Source organism: Tachypleus tridentatus, chromosome 10 (genome assembly GCF_004210375.1).
Source record: "Tachypleus tridentatus isolate NWPU-2018 chromosome 10, ASM421037v1, whole genome shotgun sequence".
NCBI lineage: Eukaryota > Metazoa > Arthropoda > Merostomata > Xiphosura > Limulidae > Tachypleus > Tachypleus tridentatus.
Window position 1 is genome coordinate 37,365,441 of NC_134834.1, and position 25,716 is coordinate 37,391,156.

General features: G+C 35.0%; 1 long non-coding RNA gene across 1 annotated transcript in view; it reads right to left on the reverse strand.

Moving 5' to 3' along the window:
• LOC143228046 (uncharacterized) overlaps positions 1-25,178 on the reverse strand; it is a 120,868-nt gene extending 95,690 nt beyond the window's left edge. The window contains exon 1 of the long non-coding RNA XR_013015161.1: positions 25,132-25,178. This is a non-coding gene — a long non-coding RNA (uncharacterized LOC143228046). The remainder of the gene's footprint in view (positions 1-25,131) is intronic.
• Between the last annotated feature and the right edge of the window lie 538 nt (positions 25,179-25,716).

Consider the following 25,716-nt stretch of genomic DNA (forward strand, 5'->3'; position numbering starts at 1 on the left):
TGAATATAACTGAACGTGAAACAAACTAGAATTTTCATAAATGAGCGTACCACATGCATACTGAAACTCAAGTTCACGCTAAATTATTAGCAAGTCGAACCCCAGGACGCAAGTTCAAATAAGTCTGTTTAACATATTTAATATCTATTGTACCATAAAGCTCTCGTAAATATAACGTTATATATAAGCACCTCAACTTACGAACTGATATAACACCTAAAACATGTTGTATATCTATTGAAGTACACATTAGTTTTGAACAGTTCGATACCAATGCAGCTAATTTTGGGAAAACATTGTTTAGTAAAAAAAGACTGGTGCACGTCCTCTGAAACTTTATAAAATACAGAGTAACACAGATGTTTCGACACAATTTTAGTAAACAAAACATGAATAATGAATATTCTCCAAGTACTTTTCTGTACTTTACCTACTAAAATACATATTGCGGAAAAACGTAAAATTGATTATAACGCTAGATATTTCTTTGTTTGTTTTGAATTTCGCGAAAAGCTACTCAAGGGCTATCTGCACTAGCCGTTCCTAATTGAGCAGTGTAAGACTAAAGAAAAGGCAGCTAGTCATCACCACCCACTGACAACTCTTGGGCTACTTTTTTACTAACGAATAGTGAGATTGACCGCACATTATAACGCCCCCACGGCTGAAAGGGCGAGCATGTTTGGTGCGACCGGGATTCAAACCCGCGACCCTCGGATTACGAATCGAACGCCTCAACACGCTTGGCCATGCCGGACCCGGTTCCAAACTTAAACACCCGCTATCCCCTTTCATGAAAATGACAAATCTCGTGAAAAGCCTCCTAAAAATAAATATTTTACAGGAATTTTATCCCGTACCTGAGTATAAATGATGAAAGCGGTGATTATTACTCATCTTTTATTATTACATTATTATTTACCAGTACATTATTAACTTTATTACATTATGAAAACAGCAACATTTCTTTCATTATTTCACAGGCTCGCATTGGCCAGGTGGTTAAACCGCTCGACTCGTAATCTGAGGGTCGCAGGTTCGAATCTCCGTCACACCAAACATGTTTGACCTTTCAGCCGTGGGGGTGTTATAAGGTTACGGTCAATCCGACTATTCGTTGGTACAAGAGTAGCCCAAGAGTTGGCGGTGGGTGGTGATAACTAGCTGCCTTCTCTGTAGTCTTACACTCCTAAATTAGTGACGGCTAGGGCAGATAGCCCTCGAGTAGCTTTGCGCGAAATTAAAAAAAAAATCATTATTTCACTTTTGTAACCCGTATCACTTTCATTAAGGCTAATCTTGTTCTTTTCTTTAATTTAACAAAATGCGCACTAGCAGTCTATATGATTTTGAAAAAGGCAAAAATATCCCCTCAGCTTTCCAGTAATGATGCGGAGTCTTGAATTTATAATTTACTCAGTGTGGTAGATGCGTTCAAACACTTTTTTTACAGCTGATGGTAAGAGATATTTTCAGTGTAAATAAGATTTTACACCTCTTCAAATTCAGCAGTAGGCTTATCTCATTTTTACTTAAAACTGAGCAGTTTAGCAGCAGTAACAGCAAATTGAAGACAAAAGTAATGGTTGTTATGAGAGAAGAAATATTTGGCTTGTTTGTTTTGGAATTTTGCGCAAAGATACACGACGGCTATCTGCGCTGCACGTCCCTAATTTAGCACTGTAAGACCAGAGGGAAGGCAGCTAGTCATCACTACCCACCGCCAACTCTTGGGCTACTCTTTTACCAACGAATGGTGTGATTGATCGTTACATTATAACGCCTCTACAGCTGAACCCGCGACCCTCAGATTATGAGTCGAACGTCTTAACCCACCTGGCCATGCCGGACCCAAATATTTGGTCGACACTCCAGCGCAACGTTAAACATTTTACTTTCTCTCTAAGGCCCGGCATGGCCAAGCGTGTTAAGGCGTGCGACTCATAATCTGAGGATCACGGGTTTGCATCCCCGTCGCGCCAAACATGCTCGCCCTTTCAGCCGTGGGGGCGTTATAATGTGACGGTCAATCCCACTATTCGTTGGTAAAAGAGTAGTTCAAGAGTTGGCGGTGGGTGGTGATGACTAGCTGCCTTCCCTCTAGTCTTACACTGTTAAATTAGGGACGGCTAACACAAATAGCCCTCGAGCAGCTTTGTGCGAAATTCAAAACAAACAAACTTTCTCTCTAAACGATTTCCACCGTTTCTTTGAATATTTTAGATCTTATCACAATGTGTATGTCTTATTAATTGCATTGACAATATTAATCAATATTTTTATGTATTTGAATTAGAATATTCAATCTGAACGACAAAAAACTCGCTCCGCACTGAGGAGGCATAAGAGTGAAGATTAAGTTTCACTGTTCTATCAGACAAGATTAGCGAGTAGCGTTGGATTACTGCTGATTAGCTGAATTCCTTTTTGTATATCATCTCAAAACAAGGGTCTGGAGATGACTGTATGCAGAAAACCCACTTGTAGAGTAAAATATATATGTAAAAACAGCTGGTCATCGTCAGGTTCACAAAGAAAAAAAGAGGTAACTGATCGATAGCTGACCACATCTTTGAAAAGGGTTGTGTAACTGAGTGTCGGAATGTAGAGGGCGTGTTAGATGTTTGATTGTATTTATTAATATAGGTATAATGGTGTTCCTTTGTATTGGTTTATTTTGGGCTTGAGTTGTTGTATAAGTAAGGCTTCTTTAAATTTGTGTTTGTTTATGTTTGTTTCTTTATTTAGTATATGGGTGTTTTCTGTGGTTATGTTGTTATTGGGGAAACAAGTAGAAAAATGAAAACCAGATTCAAAGAACACCAAAAGTCACCTTCACACGTTTCCGAACACTGCAAATCAAATACATTCCTACACTAGATTGCACAACCCCCCTTCAAACATGTGGTTAACTATCGGTTAGTTACTTCTTTCTTTCTTTGTGAACTTGACGATGACCGAAGAAGATCGGAACGTTGTTCGCTCCTCTACATAAAAATTTTTCTCAACCCAAACCAGCTGTTTTTACATATATATAAGTTGTATGATATACGCACCTGAGCTAAACAACCAGACCAGATACACCAAGGTTTCAGACACAGTCCTAATTTTGTATTACTGGCCAGAAAGAAATCAGCCAGTTTACCAGCAGACTTTGCCGCTAAAAGGGCTTTCCCGACTTTCATAACTGAATAAAGTGTCTGACTGTCATATTTATCACGCGTCCATAGCCGGAAGAGCAGACCGTGTTCAGCGAATGGCTCAAACTTTCAGACACTTTGATCTACAGCCTGTCACACTGACTATTACATAACTTTTCCAAACGACGTGATTGTATACATTTATGTTTTCTTGTATGTAAATGCTGCGAGTTTAATGTTCTGTACATAATGTTTCTTTGTGTTCTTTATTTCAAGCGACAGCGTTTGTTCTAGATTTTTATTTGAGTAAGAAGGAAGTTTCTTGAAGGATAGCAGTAACAACATATAATGTGTATGTTTAGATGTCTGGACGGTGGAATAAATGATAACTATAACTTACAGTAAGATTCTGTGAACATAATAAGACGTTCTATATCAGATTGGCTTATTTCTTTGGGAACCAGTTAAAATATGTAAAATCGCTTTCAGCAATTATTGTTATTGATAATATATATATATATATATATACACTGCTGGCCAAAATCTTAAGGCCAATGAACGTAAAGAAAAAATATGCATTTTGCGTTGTTAGACTCAACCACTTATTTGAGTTGAGCTTTGAAAGATGAAAATAAGAAAAGGGAAAATAAAAATAAAAAACTTTTTTAGCATTTAATAGGGAAAATATGAACACTATGAAATTAGCCTAAATACTAGCTGGTCAAAAGTTTAAAACCATACTGAAATCAAACGTTAATCGGTAAACACGTAACGAAATTTAGTCATTTGTGTTCAAGCATTAGCGTTGTCAACATCTCCCACTGACATCTCCTGTGTTACATTGGGTAAAAGCATGGCAAAGGCTAAAAAGTTGACAGAGTTTGAACGTGACAGAATTGTCGAGCTGCAAAAGTGAGGTTTTTTTTCAACGTGTCATCGTTGGTGAGATTGGGCGTAGTAAAACTGCTGTTGCAAATTTATTAAAAGACCCTGAGAGATACGGAACGAGAATTTCAAGTGGTTGGCCCAAGAAATTTCGCCGGCGTTGAGCAGGAAAATTCGACGGGTTGTCCGGCAAGACACCAGCCGATCGTCGAACCAGATTAAGGCCCTTACGGACAAAGAATGCAGCTCAAGGACAATAAGACGGCATCTACGAGAGAAACGCTTTAAAAACCGTAAACGTCTTCATAGGCCACGCCTCCTTCCACACCACAAAACAGCTTGGTTAAACTTTGCTGAGAAGCACCAAACATGGGAAGTAGAAAAGTGGACAAAGGTTTTGTTCTCTGATGAGAAAAATTTAACCTGAATGGTCCAGATGGCTTCCAATGTTACTGGCAGGATAAGGATATCCCACCGGAGACATTTTCTACACGACACAGTTGAGGCATTTCCATCATGATCTGGGGTGCTTTCTTCTTCCATGGAACAATGGAGCTTCAGGTTATACAGGGGCGTTAAACAGCAGCTGGTTACATTGGCATGTTGGAGAGAGCATCCTTATTGACTGAAGGCCCTCGCTTGTGTGGAAATGACTGGATCTTTCAGCAGGACAACGCTGCAATCCACAATGCCCGCAGGACAAAGGACTTTTTCATGGCGAATAACGTGATTCTTTCGGACCATCCAGCGTGTTCGCCCGAGCTGAACCCCATTGAAAATGTCTTGGGGTGGATGGCAAAGGAAGTATATAGAAATGGACGTCAATTACAAACAGTGCATGATCTTCGTGAAGCCATATTCACCACTTGGAATAACATTCCAGCCAACCTTCTGCAAACGCTTATATAGACCATACCAAAGCGATTGTTTGAAGTTATTCGCAATGACAGCCGTGCAACTTATCACTGAGACCTCTTGTTGGGCATTTTCTACCCTATTTGAACTTCTTTTTGGTATGGCCTTAACCTTTTGACCAGCTAGTATTTAGGCTAATTTCATAGTGTTCATATTTTCCTATTAAATGCTAAAAGTTTCTTATTTTTATTTTCCCTTTTCTTATTTTCATCTTTCGAAGCTCTACTCAAATAAGTAGTTGAGTCTAACAACGCAAAATGCATATTTTTTCTTTATGTTAATTGCCCTTAAGATTTTGGCCAGCAGTGTATATATGCAACATTATAGAGATGAAAAACTGGAGACTCAGTGCTTTTATATTTTATACATATATATATTGTTTGTTTTGGATTCTCGCATATCATATCGTTCCTTATTTTGAGCTGCTAAAATAGCGGTAATGCATCTAATCAACAACACCTACCGTCAAGCATTGGGCAACTCTAATCGAATAATGGAATTTGATCACTTTTATATCCCTCTCATAGTTCTAAAGCGCCTGATTTTGAGGTAACTTACCGCGAACCATAAATTTATGATTCACTATCCATGACGCTAACCACTGAGACATGCACGGCTACAGATGCTTTGAAATACTGAGAAGGACAAAAACACTGTTTAGAGAATTGTTGATAACAATGCTGTAAATGTTTAAAGTGATAAACATATATCAAAGTTAATTATTTTAGCGAAAATGGATTTTTTATTAACAAAAACTAGATATTGACAAAATATATGACATACTATCTGGTGTCGAGTTATGTATAGCTAAAAAAAGTATTTCTTAGGGATTAAACTCAAGCTGTTTTTCGAAGCTATTATCGTATTAATTAGAACAATTCTATTAGTTATAATATTCCATGATCTGAGACAGCAGTATTTCTTATGCTACTTCCTATTAGAAGGTTTAGTCGTTTTATTTGGAAATCAAGTAGCGGAGTACTATAACTTTGCGCTTTAAACGTCATTCTTACAAAGCCCGCAGCTACTTTGTGGCTACTTGCCACTAAGGCTTTAATTCAGTTGAACATACATTACACCGGTGAGGACTTTTATTCCATGCATGGCACATAAAATAAACTATTGAAGTGAAATCAGAGACAAGACAACTGATGAAATAAAACCCAGAACACGAAATGATTTGGAATTTATGATATATTTTAGGATTGTTCTTTCTAAAAAGATCTTCTCTTTTGTAATTAGAGTAACACAGATTTTTCGACACAATTTTAGTAAACAAAACATGAATAATGAATATTCTCCAAGTACTTTTCTGTACTTTACCTACTAAAATACATATTGCGGAAAAACGTAAAATTGATTATAACGCTAGATATTTCTTTGTTTGTTTTGAATTTCGCGCAAAGCTACTCAAGGGCTATCTGCACTAGTCGTTCCTAATTGAGCAGTGTAAGACTAAAGAAAAGGCAGCTAGTCATCACCACCCACTGCCAACTCTTGGGCTACTTTTTTACTAACGAATAGTGAGATTGACCGCACATTATAACGCCCCCACGGCTGAAAGGGCAGACATGTTTGGTATGACGTAGATTCGAATCCGCAACCCTCAGATTACGAGTTGAGTACCTTAACCATCTGGTCATGTTAAGCCAGATGTTCCTTTAAAATGTAAGTAAACTGGCTTGATTATTCTATCAAATAATAATAGCTTTTAGAGCTTGTTGGATTTTATTAATGAAATAACATTATTTCATAAGAATGCTGAGCTCTTAAAGCATCATCTAATTTTACTTATAAAAGTACCGAAACGCTAGAATTGATTATCTAGTATGCGAATGAAAGGAAAGAAATATAAGTAATATTATGGCCCCTAAAATTAGTTAAATTTCATGTTTCAAAATAAAACCAGATATTTAAAACCGGATGATGATTCATGAAATTTATTGAAACATTTAGTCGTTATTCAATAAGTTCGTAATAACCTTGGAGTTTGTAGGACCTCTAGCGGAAACATACAAAGATTGTATATTCGGTAACTCCATGATAACCCCTGAGTTTATATGAATTCTGAAAATATAAACATTGCTTATGCAGTAAACCCGTGATAACCCTGAAGTTTATAGGACCTCTAGAAGACAAAATACAAAGATTGGTAAGTCCATATTCCACGACTTTGTTAGGATTTTAAAGAACAAAATATAAAGATTCAGTAAACTAATGTTGATCCTAGTGTTTGTTTGGATCTCAATAATGGCCAAGAAATGTGATGATGCACATCGGAATTCGTTAAAAATGTTCTAATTAAACATCAGTTATTTATGACATTGCTAATCTCATGATTTCCTTTGGCAAATTATAAAACCCTATTAAATGAAACAATTTTTTTTTTTTTACCTCTGTTATGTTTTCACCCCTGTGTGTGTACTTGTTTTTGTGTTTGTCAACAAGATTTCTCAAAAGCCGCTTAATGGATTTGGACAAAAGTTGGTATAAACTTGGACTATGGTCCAGCTTAGAAGTGGTTAGTTTTTAGAGGTGGAACTTACGATAATCTAAAAAATCCCTATTTGTTAACATGGTGACCGATTTTTCACCGTATTTTTGCTCTGTAACTCAGTTAAAAATAATCGGATTTTCATAAAACTTCGTGGACATATGCAGAATATTATTTCCCATTGTTCCTCAAAAATTGCCCATGTCCTAAATTGCCCATGTCCTTCGATCATAGTTTCTTATTTTGTGAGGGTCGAATACAATCGATGTCCTATCAGATACGTTTAACTTGTCAGTGATTTTTCAGAACAATATCAAAAGAGAATTTTCCTTCGCATTTGAAGCTTTCGTTTATTCTTACATTAAAATACACTAAAGGGACAAATATACAAGCTCTTTTTTTACGTATTATTATTTTTTAAGATTTGTCTTGCTTCCTCGTCTCTGTTCAATGTATTGTGTTATTATCTTAGCGTGCATCAACAATCATTTCAATGATACTGCTAAGATAATGTATTTCTGTCCCGCTTTCCGTTAAATGTAAATGAAAGGGAGGTCAACCCACAGATTTGTATTCATTTATCCTTTAACTTTCTTGTAAAATCATTCGACATTTCATCATTTCTGTTTGCTATAATAACTATAATAATGCAGTCTGATCTCTGCGTTAATCTAAACCGTTAAGTCGATAAAAATTAGTATATAAATCAACGTTTCAAAATTCCCTGTATAAGATCTCAATCATCACGACTGTTTGTTTCTTTGTTTGTTTTTAATTTCGCACAAAGCTACACGATGAATATCTGCGCTAGCCGTCCCTAATTTAGAAGTGTAAGATAGAGGGAATGCAGCTAGCTAGTGAGTATGTTTTCTTATAGCAAAGCCACATCGGGCTATCTGCTGAGCTCGCCGAGGGGAATCGAGCCCCCGATTTTAGCGTAGTAAATCCGAAGACTTACTGCTGTACTAGCGGGGGACTGCTAGCTAGTCACTACCACTCATCGCTAACTCTTGGGCTACTCATTTAACAACGAATAGTGGGATTGACCATAACATTATATCACCTCAATGACTGAAAGGGCAATCCTGTTTGGTGCGACAGGAATTCGAACCTGTGACCCTCAGATTACGAATCAAGCGCCTGAAAGATTATCACTAATAGAAATTTGTAACAAAAACGTATCTGACCATTTACTTTTTAATGTACTAATTATATTACAAAAAACTGTGTAGATCAATGAAGCGCAGTCTGTTTTATCTGTCTTTTAAAACTTCACAGTAAAACGTTGGAACAAGTTTATACAATCCATATTACCTATCCAGATAGGCCTACACTGTAGCACGTTCCTATTACATTTTAATTTTTTATCTCGCTAGAACAAAGCCCACCAAAGAGCTGTCTTTTATATATTTTGAAATGACGAATGGTAACTCGAATAAGTCCTTTTATCAACAAGAAAGTTACTGTTAAAAAGAGAAGTATTATGTTATTTTCCTTGAATTTTAATCACATATTTTGATAATTGCGAAACCAAACACCTTCTTAGATCATATTAAAACATTAATACGCAGTAATTAGAACCATTCTTTCAAAATAAAAAGGCTTTAAAATGGAAATTAGTCACGTCCCATCTTAACAACATGTTTTTACAAAATCACGTTTGTATGCAGTATATAATATTTTAAAACCTTTTTTATTATGAAGGTCGTACTTACACAAAAAAACATGTTTTTAATTTGTTTAAAAACAAAATAATTTTGCTCTAAGACTTTACATCGACACAAATATCTTTGGAACTATTCCACCTCATGTTATTATTCCATTACATCTTTCTATGTAAGCTGCAAAACTCTTCAAAAATCATAAACAAAAAAGTATATGATTGAATGTACTATTAAAACTTTACCGCATATCGTGATAAGAAGTTGCGTGGTAACTATGACATTTTTAAGCAAATTAGGAACCACCGCATGGTGATAACTTCATGGAGAACCAATCATTACAAGTTAAAAAAGTATACTCACTTGCAATAAACGTTGGAGGGCATTGTTATTCGACAGAACTGATAACACTGAAAAAATTAATTTCCGTTGAGAAAATATATTAATTATATTATTCTGAAATGAGCCAATGTTGCAAATCTTATATCTCATTTGAACTTGAATACAAACGTAATATAACGAAATTTTATTTTAAAAAAGGTATTCAGTTTTTCCATTAATACATTACCTCTAAAGACACAGCACTTAATCTTTAAAACAAGAACATATCGAAACAACATTAAACATGATGAATAGCAACAAAATAAAACGTTAATTAAGATGGTGCTTAATATAATTTAATCTTACGAGAACTTTCTTAACACTTTTTCATCTTTTACAAATTAAACAATTTGTTCAAAACAAATCTTTTGTGTTTTTAGAATGTCACAGGAGATTTTGAACATACACAAACAATTACTATTTTAGGAAATTAGCATTTTCCTTGTAAGAGTGTGCCTAGGAAATTTGCATACAGTTGCAGCATTACTACGTTGTCATGGTCATTAACAGCTGTACACAAGAAAAAACAAAATATATATATCAAACGTACGCATCCTTTTATCCAATAATCTAACAATTCTGATATACGCAGTACTACTAGGACAAAAGAAAAAAATGGAAATACCATGTTCAATGGCGCTTCTAATTACCACACAAGTTAATGGCGAAAGTTCCAAGACAAGGAGAAAATTAAAATTCCTTACATTGTTGAAGACCAACAAACAGTTTGATGCCCTAATCTTTATATGTGCTTAGATGTTTCAAAACATCATAGATAGAATTAAGATTTTGAATCATAATTCTGTGGAAATAGGTAACGAAAATAACACTGCTTTGATTTTTTTAAAATAAAACTTGTATTGATAACAAGTGTCAAGAAATATCGTTAAATAAAATTAGCTATTTAGAGCTTGTTACCCAACTTGGAAAAAGAAACTAAAGAAGATGGGGTGGAAACAAATTAAACCATCTTGACTTTAGAAAGAGAATAAAATCCCTACATTTCTAGCTTCCCACTTTGTCTATCGAGAGCTTGGTGTTTGAAGAGAATCCCAGCTTTCTTCATTGTACCTTCCTTTAGTTAACTTTAGGATGCTACTTTTATAAGTATTTTACGATAAAGTAAACTTTTACGTATGAAAAGTCTGGATCTGTTTGATTTGTCAGTAAGCAAGCCAGTAATGTATGGTTTTTATTCTTCATGTAAAGTCAAAACTCCTTAACCTACTATGTGACCACTAGCCGGATCAAGTGATATATTCACTTCTTTTCCCCTTGGTGGACTCAGCAGATAGCCTGATGTGGCTTTGTTATACGAAAAAAACACATAAACAGTCACTTCTATTTTTATTTCTTTGGATCATTTCTTTTTCAAATCAGAACCAAGTCCAACATAGCATTTTTTATTTAGCAATATTTTTCTCTAATCTTGTTTGTCTAATTTTTTATAAGATAGCGTACGTAGATTACTGGGCTATAGAGAGTATTCTAAAGCATTATAAATTTCTCAACAAAATAATAAAACAGATAGTCAAAAATCATGAGGACTGTTTTGCTCTATCAAATGAAGATAAAATTATAGTTACTACTAGAACCAAGTAGGTACTAGGCCTATTGAATAAAAATGATGATGATGGTGATGATGAGCGAAAATAAGAAATCACGATTTTGGCTATTCGTCGGTTCTCGACTTTGGGATGCTCTAGTTATCTGAAAAGTAGCATATGCACCACAGATTGAGCAAATATGCCAGATATCTCTTCTTGTCTAGCTTCTGATGACCTGTATGCGCACTGAGCATTTTTGTTGCTCCTTAAAGTTCATTCAATATATAATATAGAGGTTTGCTTCCTAAAAACACTGATTGTATAGCGTACAAAAATACTGAGCATTCTAAATATTACAGTCATCTAATGTTCTTCTATTACTGGTTGGTAATTCATATTTCATCCTGCACTTAAGCTTTTTAAAGGTACACCATATTTTTGTAGGTAATAACATCATTTACACTGAAATGATGTTGTTTTTTTCGTGTTTTTCTACATTTTGCATAGAATAACAATGCAATATGTAGTTAAATGTCGTAAAGACTGCTTTTCTGTATCAAATTATGATAAAGGTATAGTTATTGCTAGAACTAGGTAGGCGCAAGACCTGTTGAAAAAAACTAATGATAACAAAAACTGGAAATTGCTGTTTTGGTTGTTCGCCACTTTTCGACTTTGGGACGCTCTGGATAACAGAAAAGCGGCATATACGCTAAAGTTAAAGCGACTATGTCAGATAGCTCTTCACAACTAGCTTCTGAATATATATGTAAAAATATATACATATATATGTTTGTATATCATTTTATCAGTTTTGTACAAAAATATCAAATAAGGAAAAGACAAACTGGGTAAAGGTGTGGTTAAAATAAAAAACAAGACACAATGAAGTAAAAATATGATAAGAACTGCTACGTTCACTTACTTGTAAGTTGGGCTCAATGGGAAGAAACTCCTTAAGTTACCTCTGGAGCTAATTTGTATAAATTGATGTTACTTCAGAAAATGACCAGCTAGAGGTTTCATTCCAAAAAATTTGTATCTGAGGAAAAATTATGCCTAAAGCAAAAGCAATAGGAAAGTTATTCAAATAATTAACGTGTTTAATTACGGTCTTAGAAGCTGAGACTCTAGAAGTATTATCTCAAGAACTGATGTGTTTAATATGTTATTATCTGACGTGCTCAATGAACAGTTTCTAAAGTTAATATTTAAAACGATTATTCTTAAATGGGCATGTTTAAAACTATTATCAGAGAAAATTTTGTTTAAAAACATAAATCTACACGTTTTATATAATAGATGCTATCATATCAAAACTAACGTTTTTTTAAATTTTAAATAATTTTACAAATACATATATGAAAATCATATTTTAGGAGTATCATTCTGGTATACCACATTTTCCGAAATAAAATATTACTTCATATATTGATGTACTCTAATTTCCATTTCAGTCACTAGAAAGATAATACTTTACCAACAGATTGTTAGAAAAAATGTTTCCGTACAGCTGAAGGGTACTAAATTTTACTCTAATTACAAAAGAGAAGATCTTTTTAGAAAGAACAATCCTAAAATATATCATAAATTCCAAATCATTTCGTGTTCTGGGTTTTATTTCATCAGTTGTCTTGTCTCTGATTTCACTTCAGTAGTTTATTTTATGTGCCATGCATGGAATAAAAGTCCTCACCGGTGTAATGTATGTTCAACTGAATTAAAGCTTTAGTGGCAAGTAGCCACAAAGTAGCTGCGGGCTTTGTAAAAATGACGTTTAAAGCGCAAAGCCATAGTACTCCGCTACTTGATTTCCAAATAAAACGACTAAACCTTCTAATAGGAAGTAGCATAAGAAATACTGCTGTCTCAGATCATGGAATATTATAACTAATAGAATTCTTCTAATTAATACGATAATATCTTCGAAAAACAGCTTGAGTTTAATCCCTAAGATAGTATGTCATATATTTTGTCAATATCTAGTTTTTGTTAATAAAAAATCCATTTTCGCTAAAATAATTAACTTTGATATATGTTTATCACTTTAAACATTTACAGCATTGTTATCAACAATTCTCTAAACAGTGTTTTTGTCCTTCTCAGTATTTCAAAGCATCTGTAGCCGTGCATGTCTCAGTGGTTAGCGTCATGGATAGTGAATCATAAATTTATGGTTCGCGGTAAGTTACCTCAAAATCAGGCGCTTTAGAACTATGAGAGGGATATAAAAGTGATCAAATTCCATTATTCGATTAGAGTTGCCCAATGCTTGACGGTAGGTGTTGTTGATTAGATGCATTACCGCTATTTTAGCAGCTCAAAATAAGGAACGATATGATATGCGAGAATCCAAAACAAACAATATATATATGTATAAAATATAAAAGCACTGAGTCTCCAGTTTTTCATCTCTATAATGTTGCATATATACACTGCTGGCCAAAATCTTAAGGGCAATTAACATAAAGAAAAAATATGCATTTTGCGTTGTTAGACTCAACTACTTATTTGAGTAGAGCTTCGAAAGATGAAAATAAGAAAAGGGAAAATAAAAATAAGAAACTTTTTAGCATTTAATAGGGAAAATATGAACACTATGAAATTAGCCTAAATACTAGCTGGTCAAAAGGTTAAGGCCATACCAAAAAGAAGTTCAAATAGGGTAGAAAATGCCCAACAAGAGGTCTCAGTGATAAGTTGCACGGCTGTCATTGCGAATAACTTCAAACAATCGCTTTGGTATGGTCTATATAAGCGTTTGCAGAAGGTTGGCTGGAATGTTATTCCAAGTGGTGAATATGGCTTCACGAAGATCATGCACTGTTTGTAATTGACGTCCATTTCTATATACTTCCTTTGCCATCCACCCCAAGACATTTTCAATGGGGTTCAGCTCGGGCGAACACGCTGGATGGTCCGAAAGAATCACGTTATTCGCCATGAAAAAGTCCTTTGTCCTGCGGGCATTGTGGATTGCAGCGTTGTCCTGCTGAAAGATCCAGTCATTTCCACACAAGCGAGGGCCTTCAGTCAATAAGGATGCTCTCTCCAACATGCCAATGTAACCAGCTGCTGTTTAACGCCCCTGTATAACCTGAAGCTCCATTGTTCCATGGAAGAAGAAAGCACCCCAGATCATGATGGAAATGCCTCAACTGTGTCGTGTAGAAAATGTCTCCGGTGGGATATCCTTATCCTGCCAGTAACATTGGAAGCCATCTGGACCATTCAGGTTAAATTTTTTCTCATCAGAGAACAAAACCTTTGTCCACTTTTCTACTTCCCATGTTTGGTGCTTCTCAGCAAAGTTTAACCAAGCTGTTTTGTGGTGTGGAAGGAGGCGTGGCCTATGAAGACGTTTACGGTTTTTAAAGCGTTTCTCTCGTAGATGCCGTCTTATTGTCCTTGAGCTGCATTCTTTGTCCGTAAGGGCCTTAATCTGGTTCGACGATCGGCTGGTGTCTTGCCGGACAACCCGTCGAATTTTCCTGCTCAACGCCGGCGAAATTTCTTGGGCCAACCACTTGAAATTCTCGTTCCGTATCTCTCAGGGTCTTTTAATAAATTTGCAACAGCAGTTTTACTACGCCCAATCTCACCAACGATGACACGTTGAAAAAAACCTCACTTTTGCAGCTCGACAATTCTGTCACGTTCAAACTCTGTCAACTTTTTAGCCTTTGCCATGCTTTTACCCAATGTAACACAGGAGATGTCAGTGGGAGATGTTGACAGCGCTAATGCTTGAACACAAATGACTAAATTTCGTTACGTGTTTACCGATCAACGTTTGATTTCAGTATGGTTTTAAACTTTTGACCAGCTAGTATTTAGGCTAATTTCATAGTGTTCATATTTTCCCTATTAAATGCTAAAAAAGTTTTTTATTTTTATTTTCCCTTTTCTTATTTTCATCTTTTAAAGCTCAACTCAAATAAGTGGTTGAGTCTAACAACGCAAAATGCATATTTTTTCTTTACGTTCATTGGCCTTAAGATTTTGGCCAGCAGTGTATATATATATATATATATTATCAATATCAATAATTGCTGAAAGCGATTTTACATATTTTAACTGGTTCCCAAAGAAATAAGCCAATCTGATATAGAACGTCTTATTATGTTCACAGAATCTTACTGTAAGTTATAGTTATCATTTATTCCACCGTCCAGACATCTAAACATACACATTATATGTTGTTACTGCTATCCTTCAAGAAACTTCCTTCTTACTCAAATAAAAATCTAGAACAAACGCTGTCGCTTGAAATAAAGAACACAAAGAAACATTATGTACAGAACATTAAACTCGCAGCATTTACATACAAGAAAACATAAATGTATACAATCACGTCGTTTGGAAAAGTTATGTAATAGTCAGTGTGACAGGCTGTAGATCAAAGTGTCTGAAAGTTTGAGCCATTCGCTGAACACGGTCTGCTCTTCCGGCTATGGACGCGTGATAAATATGACAGTCAGACACTTTATTCAGTTATGAAAGTCGGGAAAGCCCTTTTAGCGGCAAAGTCTGCTGGTAAACTGGCTGATTTCTTTCTGGCCAGTAATACAAAATTAGGACTGTGTCTGAAACCTTGGTGTATCTGGTCTGGTTGTTTAGCTCAGGTGCGTATATCATACAACTTATATATATGTAAAAACAGCTGGTTTGGGTTGAGAAAAATTTTTATGTAGAGGAGCGAACAACGTTCCGATCTTCTTCGGTCATCGTCAAGTTCACAATGAAAGAAAGAAGTAACTAACCGATAGTTAACCACATGTTTGAAGGGGGGTTGTGCAATCTAGTGTAGGAATGTATTTGATTTGCAGTGTTCGGAAACGTGTGAAGGTGACTTTTGGTGTTCTTTGAATCTGGTTTTCATTTTTCTACTTGTTTCCCCAATAACAATATAACCACAGAAAACACCCATATACTAAATAAAGAAACAAACATAAACAAACACAAATTTAAAGAAGCCTTACTTATACAACAACTCAAGCCCAAAATAAACCAATACAAAGGAACACCATTATACCTATATTAATAAATACAATCAAACATCTAACACGCCCTCTACATTCCGACACTCAGTTACACAACCCTTTTCAAAGATGTGGTCAGCTATCGATCACTTACCTCTTTCTTTCTTTGTGAACCTGACGATGACCGAAGAAGGTCGAAACGTTGCTCGCTCCTCTACATAAAAATTTTCTCAACCCAAACCAGCTGTTTTTACATATATATTTTTCTCTACAAGTGGGTTTTCTGCATACAGTCATCTCCAGACCCTTGTTTTGAGATGATATACAAAAAGGAAGTCAGCTAATCAGCAGTAATCCAACGCTACTCGCTAATCTTGTCTGATAGAACAGTGAGACTTAATCTTCACTCTTATGCCTCCTTAGTGCGGAGCGAGTTTTTTGTCGTTCAGATTGAATATTCTAATTCAAATACATAAAAATATTGATTAATATTGTCAATGCAATTAATAAGACATACACATTGTGATAAGATCTAAAATATTCAAAGAAACGGTGGAAATCGTTTAGAGAGAAAGTTTGTTTGTTTTGAATTTCGCACAAAGCTGCTCGAGGGCTATTTGTGTTAGCCGTCCCTAATTTAACAGTGTAAGACTAGAGGGAAGGCAGCTAGTCATCACCACCCACCGCCAACTCTTGGACTACTCTTTTACCAACGAATAGTGGGATTGACCGTCACATTATAACGCCCCCACGGCTGAAAGGGCGAGCATGTTTGGCGCGACGGGGATGCAAACCCGTGATCCTCAGATTGTGAGTCGCACGCCTTAACACGCTTGGCCATGCCGGGCCTTAGAGAGAAAGTAAAATGTTTAACGTTGCGCTGGAGTGTCGACCAAATATTTGGGTCCGGCATGGCCAGGTGGGTTAAGACGTTCGACTCATAATCTGAGGGTCGCGGGTTCAGCTGTAGAGGCGTTATAATGTAACGATCAATCACACCATTCGTTGGTAAAGAGTAGCCCAAGAGTTGGCGGTGGGTAGTGATGACTAGCTGCCTTCCCTCTGGTCTTACAGTGCTAAATTAGGGACGTGCAGCTCAGATAGCCGTCGTGTATCTTTGCGCAAAATTCCAAAACAAACAAGCCAAATATTTCTTCTCTCATAACAACCATTACTTTTGTCTTCAATTTGCTGTTACTGCTGCTAAACTGCTCAGTTTTAAGTAAAAATGAGATAAGCCTACTGCTGAATTTGAAGAGGTGTAAAATCTTATTTACACTGAAAATATCTCTTACCATCAGCTGTAAAAAAAGTGTTTGAACGCATCTACCACACTGAGTAAATTATAAATTCAAGACTCCGCATCATTACTGGAAAGCTGAGGGATATTTTTGCCTTTTCAAAATCATATAGACTGCTAGTGCGCATTTTGTTAAATTAAAGAAAAGAACAAGATTAGCCTTAATGAAAGTGATACGGGTTACAAAAGTGAAATAATGATTTTTTTTTTAATTTCGCGCAAAGCTACTCGAGGGCTATCTGCCCTAGCCGTCACTAATTTAGGAGTGTAAGACTACAGAGAAGGCAGCTAGTTATCACAACCCACCGCCAACTCTTGGGCTACTCTTGTACCAACGAATAGTCGGATTGACCGTAACCTTATAACACCCCCACGGCTGAAAGGTCAAACATGTTTGGTGTGACGGAGATTCGAACCTGCGACCCTCAGATTACGAGTCGAGCGGTTTAACCACCTGGCCAATGCGAGCCTGTGAAATAATGAAAGAAATGTTGCTGTTTTCATAATGTAATAAAGTTAATAATGTACTGGTAAATAATAATGTAATAATAAAAGATGAGTAATAATCACCGCTTTCATCATTTATACTCAGGTACGGGATAAAATTCCTGTAAAATATTTATTTTTAGGAGGCTTTTCACGAGATTTGTCATTTTCATGAAAGGGGATAGCGGGTGTTTAAGTTTGGAACCGGGTCCGGCATGGCCAAGCGTGTTGAGGCGTTCGATTCGTAATCCGAGGGTCGCGGGTTTGAATCCCGGTCGCACCAAACATGCTCGCCCTTTCAGCCGTGGGGGCGTTATAATGTGCGGTCAATCTCACTATTCGTTAGTAAAAAAGTAGCCCAAGAGTTGTCAGTGGGTGGTGATGACTAGCTGCCTTTTCTTTAGTCTTACACTGCTCAATTAGGAACGGCTAGTGCAGATAGCCCTTGAGTAGCTTTTCGCGAAATTCAAAACAAACAAAGAAATATCTAGCGTTATAATCAATTTTACGTTTTTCCGCAATATGTATTTTAGTAGGTAAAGTACAGAAAAGTACTTGGAGAATATTCATTATTCATGTTTTGTTTACTAAAATTGTGTCGAAACATCTGTGTTACTCTGTATTTTATAAAGTTTCAGAGGACGTGCACCAGTCTTTTTTTACTAAACAATGTTTTCCCAAAATTAGCTGCATTGGTATCGAACTGTTCAAAACTAATGTGTACTTCAATAGATATACAACATGTTATAGGTGTTATATCAGTTCGTAAGTTGAGGTGCTTATATATAACGTTATATTTACGAGAGCTTTATGGTACAATAGATATTAAATATGTTAAACAGACTTATTTGAACTTGCGTCCTGGGGTTCGACTTGCTAATAATTTAGCGTGAACTTGAGTTTCAGTATGCATGTGGTACGCTCATTTATGAAAATTCTAGTTTGTTTCACGTTCAGTTATATTCAATTCTTCAAGAGTGAAGTAAAGCATAAGCCCAACTTACAAAACGTATTTGTTTGCTGAATTAGAAGGTGTTGCTTACTGAAATATAATCCTTTGTTTTGAGGAAATCTCTAGGCTAGTTATAACATATATTTCTATCAAGTTCTTTTGTGCAAAAAAATACGTGTTATCTGTTGATCAGTAATATTTTTCTTAAAACATGGTCGTATGTTAAACTTTTTAATCGATCCAAACTGTGAATCAAGAGCCTACTATCAAGGTTGAATGATTGATATAAAACATGAGTATCACTGCTAAATTAGGGACGGCTAGCGCAGATAGCCCTCGAGTAGCTTGGAAGTTTGGAACCCCTGTTTATAAATAAAACATTTGTTTTTTCACATGTATCATAGATTCTTATCGTAATAAATGTTTAAAAGGCTAATATGTGCAAGCCGTCTCAGGCTTTTGAATACAAGTGAATACACCTAGTAACTGTCATAGGCACTCAAAAGCGTGTGACAATAAAGGTACCTACAGGGCCCACTTTCGCATGGTTATACTTCTAAATTAAACATATATTACAATACCACACACATGATCTGCAGATACTAAAGAACTTGGAAAACACCTGTTTCAGATGTTCCATGTCAACGCTTTTCTCGGGTTTTATTTTAAATATAAATAAATCCCACTGAAACACAAGAAAGTAAGTTGTTTCTGAAACTAGTCATTTTAAAGTTGTGGAAATAACTTGTAAACTTGCAATGGAAACGTTGTTTGTTCAACTGTCTACTTTGTCGTAATTTTTAATTGGTTTTATACCAGATACCTTTCAGAAAACATGTTAACTGCATATCATAGCTTGGATATTTAGACTTATTGTCCTTTACGTGAGATATGAATATTCTTCATCTGTGGACCAGGTACTTGAATACTTGTTTGATTTTTGATAATACTTCACATGTCATCTAAAATTCTGAATATTTCTATAAAATTATCCATGTGGTGAGACTTTTAAATAACTTGTTTTCTACACTATATATGCATTATGTTCCATGAGTCTGTTGGTTACAGACTCGTACAAAAAATTAAAGAAAGTTGTCATTAGTATTGAAACTAGTTTTACACTCCCCGATGTAGTTTATGTAGGAAAAGAATGATTTCTGCCCCTTATTTATTCAGTTATTTACTATAAGTGTTGTAAGAGGCAAAAACATAATAATGATAATTTGAAGGTTAGAGATTATTAAAAATGTTTGGTCCCTCTAAATGTTTTAATATTCTTAAAAGTTATGGTTTACTTGACGAATAGCTACGAAGCATTAAAAACCAGTAGGCCTAAAATTTTAGTTACAAACATTGTTAACCATAGGTGTTTTGTTTTCTATATTCTTCTTAATATATCTATTTTGAATTTAACATCAGAGGTATTTAAAAATAGCATTTCGGATATGTCTTTGTTTTCCACGCGTTACTGTAAAAGAGACCTTTCGTTTAATACCAGAAGAAACGCTTAAACCTCCGAGAATGAGAGGATTACTAAGTATACACACGTCTGAAGTGCCGATGAAGACAATCACGTCAGACGTAGGTTCTTTTCCTTAAAGACTGGTTAAGTGTTTAGCAAGACCTTTATCAGGCACTCTGGGAACAATAAGTGATTCGCACTTAAAAACTCGTCAGATTTCCTTGAAAGATTAAATTTCAAAAGCAAGAAACTTGCAGGTTTTAACATAAAGGCGTTTTCTACTAATGTACCAGTGGAAGCAGCCCTAAGAGGTGTTGATGAAAGTGACCTACCCTAACGGAAAATAGACTGTTTAGAATTAATGTCTTTGCCATTTTCGAGGCCTTCGTAATTGATCAACAGGAATTCAAACAACACAGAGGGCTAGCTGTGGGGTCTCCACTGAGTGAGGTTATGGCCTCTTTATACATAAAGATGTTAGAGAAATACAGATTTGTAAGAATTGTGGGAAGGGAATCTTCATTAGTGATTCCAGAAAAAATCATAATAGAGAACAAGCTGAGGATGATAAACAATGTGAACAAAAACGTCCAGTTCACGGTGAAAATGAAGGCAAGCTACCCTTTTTAGTTATGATAATTCACAGGTTTGTTAGACAGGTAAATTCTCGGTATATATCGCAAGTTCATTAATAAAAATGATGTTATACACTACTTATCAGTACACAGTGGAAAAACAAAATGTATCATGGTGGTAGGCTTCTCCATGCAGGCTATATGTATCTGTAACGAAGAGTATATATGCGTGACGAGTTTGTTTACATTGTGGAAGCGTTTACGAAATTAATCTACCCAATAAGGTTAATAAATATACAATATAAAGGCCTGGGAGATAGCTAGAAGACAACGAAACATGTAAAAGGCGAGTTTATCACGATGCCACATCTAAAGCTAGCTGGAAATATATGTACAGAGTTCTGCTAAAAGCAGGAATGAAAATACTATGCTTCAGGCTAAAAAAAAATCATAGTTTGTGAAGAAAAATGTAAAAGCAATAACAGAAAAACGTGCGATGTATGAAATTCCATGCAGTGGTTGTTCCGATTCAGACTGTAGTGAAACTTCACGGTAGTAGATATAAGAATTAATGAGCATTAAAAAACCACCGCATATCAAACTTGTTAGTTTTACACATAGACAGTCATGAACACTTGCCAAAGTGACAAGATGTAGAAACTTTACGGAAAAGTTACGAATAAGAGGTTGACACATACCATTAAAGCTGCATACATCATTACAGAGGTCACCTCCAACCACAGATAAGACTTTGTTAGCCTGGTTAAGGTGGCCAGATCACTGGTAATTAATGCGGAAAGAAAGGCAGATGTGGTAGGAAATACTAACCAATCAGGATAGCTCATCCCTCGGCAACTAATTAATCTGTATTTATTTACATCATCCTCTCTGAAGAGGGCTTTGTATCGAAACGTAAGAGAAGTGGATAAAATGTTTATTTCATTCTGTGTTTTCTATCTAGCACATTTCACTCTCATGAATCAGGTCAACACAAAAGTACGACCTTGACACTTTTATTTTTTTACCTTAAGACACATGTGCGTATGTGTGTCTGTGTGTGTTTAATTTTCAAGTAAAGCAACTCGGTAGCTATCTGTGCTAGCTGTCAATAATTTTGAAGTGATTGAAAGAGGAAATGTACCTAGTCAACACCACCGACTGTCAATTCTTGGACCATTCTTTATCAACGAATAGTAGGATTGACAGTTATATTACAACGCCCCTACTGTTGAAAGGTTGAGCATTATGGGGATGGATTTCGATCCCACAATTCGTAATAGTAAGTTGAACACCCTAACCATTAGGCTATGGCAAGCTCAATACATGCTTATTAAAGAACATATAACAAACAAGTAATATTAATGACATATGATCATTACCCCTGTGAATGCAGTAGAAAAATGTTATATTGAACAGTCAACAACAGACTTGTTTTAGTGCTAGTTCTATTCTCATGTGGGGTATTTTCGTTATTAATTGCTACTTTAAAGGGTAACGGATGTCACTGGTCAGAAAGCTATAAGTTACATCAAAACAATCAACAGGAAAATACAAATAGTATATCTCACTTCACATTCTCATACTGTGTCCTGTAGTTGTTTTTCATGAAGAAAATACGGACTGTATGTCTTATTTAACATCCTCCTAAATGTGTACCAGAAGAGAGATAGAAATTGTGTATTTTATTTCATCTCCTATCTCCTCACATGGATTTCTTTATATTCAGACTTTTAAAATGGGTGCCAGGAAACCGACATCTTCACACACTAAGTAAACTATGAATTATGGCAGGGAGAACTTTTGTGCTTTGGACAAAACAGCCTTAAGACGTACTCTTTTGAAATTGAAATCTATTGCCGAGTCATTGTCAAGATGCTCTGTCTTCTCATAGAGCATAACTGCTGTAATAAAGCAGTGAAGCTCCAAAATAGTTTCAATATAACAAAGTTATATTGTTTACCAGTCAAAAATATAAACTGTATATCTACTTTCATCTCCTCATATTGTGTCCCTACGAGAAAATAGAAACAGTATATACATTTTATTCACCTCATGCTGTTGTTCGAAGCTGTCTCTTATGCCAGATTAATCTTATTTCTACTTTGTGGTTACTTTTAACTCTTAGGCTACTCTCATATCATAGAAAAGTGGGGTTGGCTGTCACTTTATAGTATCCCACCTCCCACAAACACTCACACATAGCTTAAAGAGCAAGCATGTTCAATGACAGTATTCGAATTCACAACCCGCAGGTTGCGAGTCTAACGCTCTAATCATCAGGCCATGCCAGGCCTCAAGCACAACTTAACAACTGGTTTTGACATAAAAGTTTAGAATGTGTAAGTCTTGATATAGATAAACGTTTTGCAATTACCGAAAAATTTATAATTTTACCACAACTTTTACTTAGTTCCCTATCTCAATTTGATGTTTTTTTTTCGTTTAATGGTTTACCAGCATTAACAATATCTTGATTTTAGTCCTCTGTTAAGTAACAAACAAAATAATGCAAAAAATTGGGTTGTTTTGAATTACAATACTTTTTATAAATAATAATTTAACTTAAAACATTTAGTTTTTCTATAATTATATTATCTGTTCTGGCAGAGACCAAATACTTCTTTTATTAAAACATTAATTTTCATAATAAACTGTATATAATGCTTTCAATAATTATCAATAAACCATTAAGAATATGCTATATTATGCCATTAGAAATTGACTGTATTAAAAATTCAAAACAGGATAAATACGTTATTTTAGACTTAAAAGATGAAATTTTATGTTTAGACTTATTAAAAGAGGATTTATACATTTACAAGTAGTACTGAACATTCGAGTTGTGACAATTGAGTCTTTTATGATTTTCTAGTAGGTCGTTATTCAAAATAATAGTAGCTTAGTAACTATTTATTATTAGAGATATGCAACTAAACTAAATTTTTCGTAGCCAGTTAAATCTCTTTTTCAATAGTAAGAAGCCAAAATTAGAATTTCCGAGATATTTATGAAGCGCCACCTACTGAGCGAATGTAAATTTAGTTTATGCTTATTTTCTTTTACAAAAGTTTGTTTGTTTGCAATTAAGCACAAAGCTACACATTGGGGTATCTGTGCTTTGCCCACCAAGGATATCGAAACCCGGTTTCTAGTGTTGTAAATCCACAGATACACTATTGTGCCACTGGGAGGTGTATTTTTATAAAACACAATCTGCAGTTACATATATATTGGAGAAACAGGTACTTCTGCCCATGAAGCGTTCAGTTATAAATTCTAAGGTTTATAGAGCTGCTCTTCAGAATATTGTTAACGTTTATTTAAATAACTAATGTATTCTACTATTTAATCTCAGTTTCACAGAAGTGTGAGCAACGTGTGAAAATTTTAAACATGCACAGTACCAATTACATGCAAGTACTAACTTTTTAATTTCAAGTGTCATTGCACATAATTACAAACCCAAGTATTAAATGTTTCATTAAATGTTATTGGTACAAATGAGTTACCTACTGAAAACTGTGGTGAAATAAAAATGTACAGCTGAAGTTTAAACTTCCCATTAACTTGACAACGCAATTTTTTTATAAGTATTGGCTGATGTGTTCCAAAAGTTTATTCCTGGTGCAAAAAAAGAAACGACGACACCTAGACTTTTTCACGCGTGTGCAGAAAATTCGTAATTAAATCCACACAATTAATTTTTATAACCATGAAATTGCTTTATATGCTTATATTACTTCTTGTTTTAATCCTGTAAAAATAATTTTAAAAAAACTTGCTAAACTTTGAAATTACTGCTATGGTACGTCAAGCGTGTAATATCAAATAAATTAATTATTCATACTAATATGTTCGAAACATAATTTTTACTGTGAAAACAGAAAAAAGATATATTTTAAATGCCAGTATCGTTGCTTTGGTTGAATAATAAGTGCATAATATGCAAAGTCCGGTATTGAATAATATTACAATTTCCGAAAGATGTAATCTTAGTTTTAAATAACCCAAAAGCAATGCTATCATTTTTTTGAACATTCACTTATCAATCAATACATTGCTTCTTGTTGTGATCATTTGTTGTTCTTTTTGTCCGACTGACAACAACGCTTCTTACTTTTTATTATACGACATGCTTGTTTTGTACTATAGCGTGCACAAGATTTGGAGTAAGATTTTTTTTTCGATATTGACAGACACGAATAAAAGCATTTTCTATGCATTTAAAAGAACAACAAAACATAGATGAAAGTATTTCGCACACAGACAATGATATACAGATTGTTATGCACTCGCTTCTACCAGTTATACATATGATAATATAACAAGAAAGCTGCTTATGTATCCTTACCTTTCAGATAACACTTCAATAACACCTTATCTCGCCGCCATGGTGACTCACTGCCATCTGGCGATCAATATGACTAAGGTTTAAATATTAGTTGGTGCTGCCATCTGTAACCAATCATACACATAATACATCCAAACGTTTCTAATTTTATCCTAACAGAAATAATGTATTATTAGGCATAAAAATTAAGTAATATGCTGTAATAGCTAAATCGTTTTGTTAAGTGAAGTCACTACAAATCAAAATAGTTGATTTAAACAGCTAATAAACAACTGGTTGTAATTCTTCTCCAGCAGTTGTCGCGCTTCGCCTTCTACCACCTAATCAATCATAATATTAAGTGTGCAAATGAGTCTCTTAGAGCAATTAAAATTAAATATCAAGTTTCATATTCAAATGAGAGCAGCATTAAATATCTTATGATTTACACTGTCAAACATATAGCATGAGAGGTCGTGATTTTATTGTACAATAATATTTTACTGAAATCTGACAATCAAAATGATAGTAACAATATAGAAAGGCTGCCAGATAAATGAATAGAACGTACAGAGTAAGCACATTCAGAAATATATATTAGTTAGC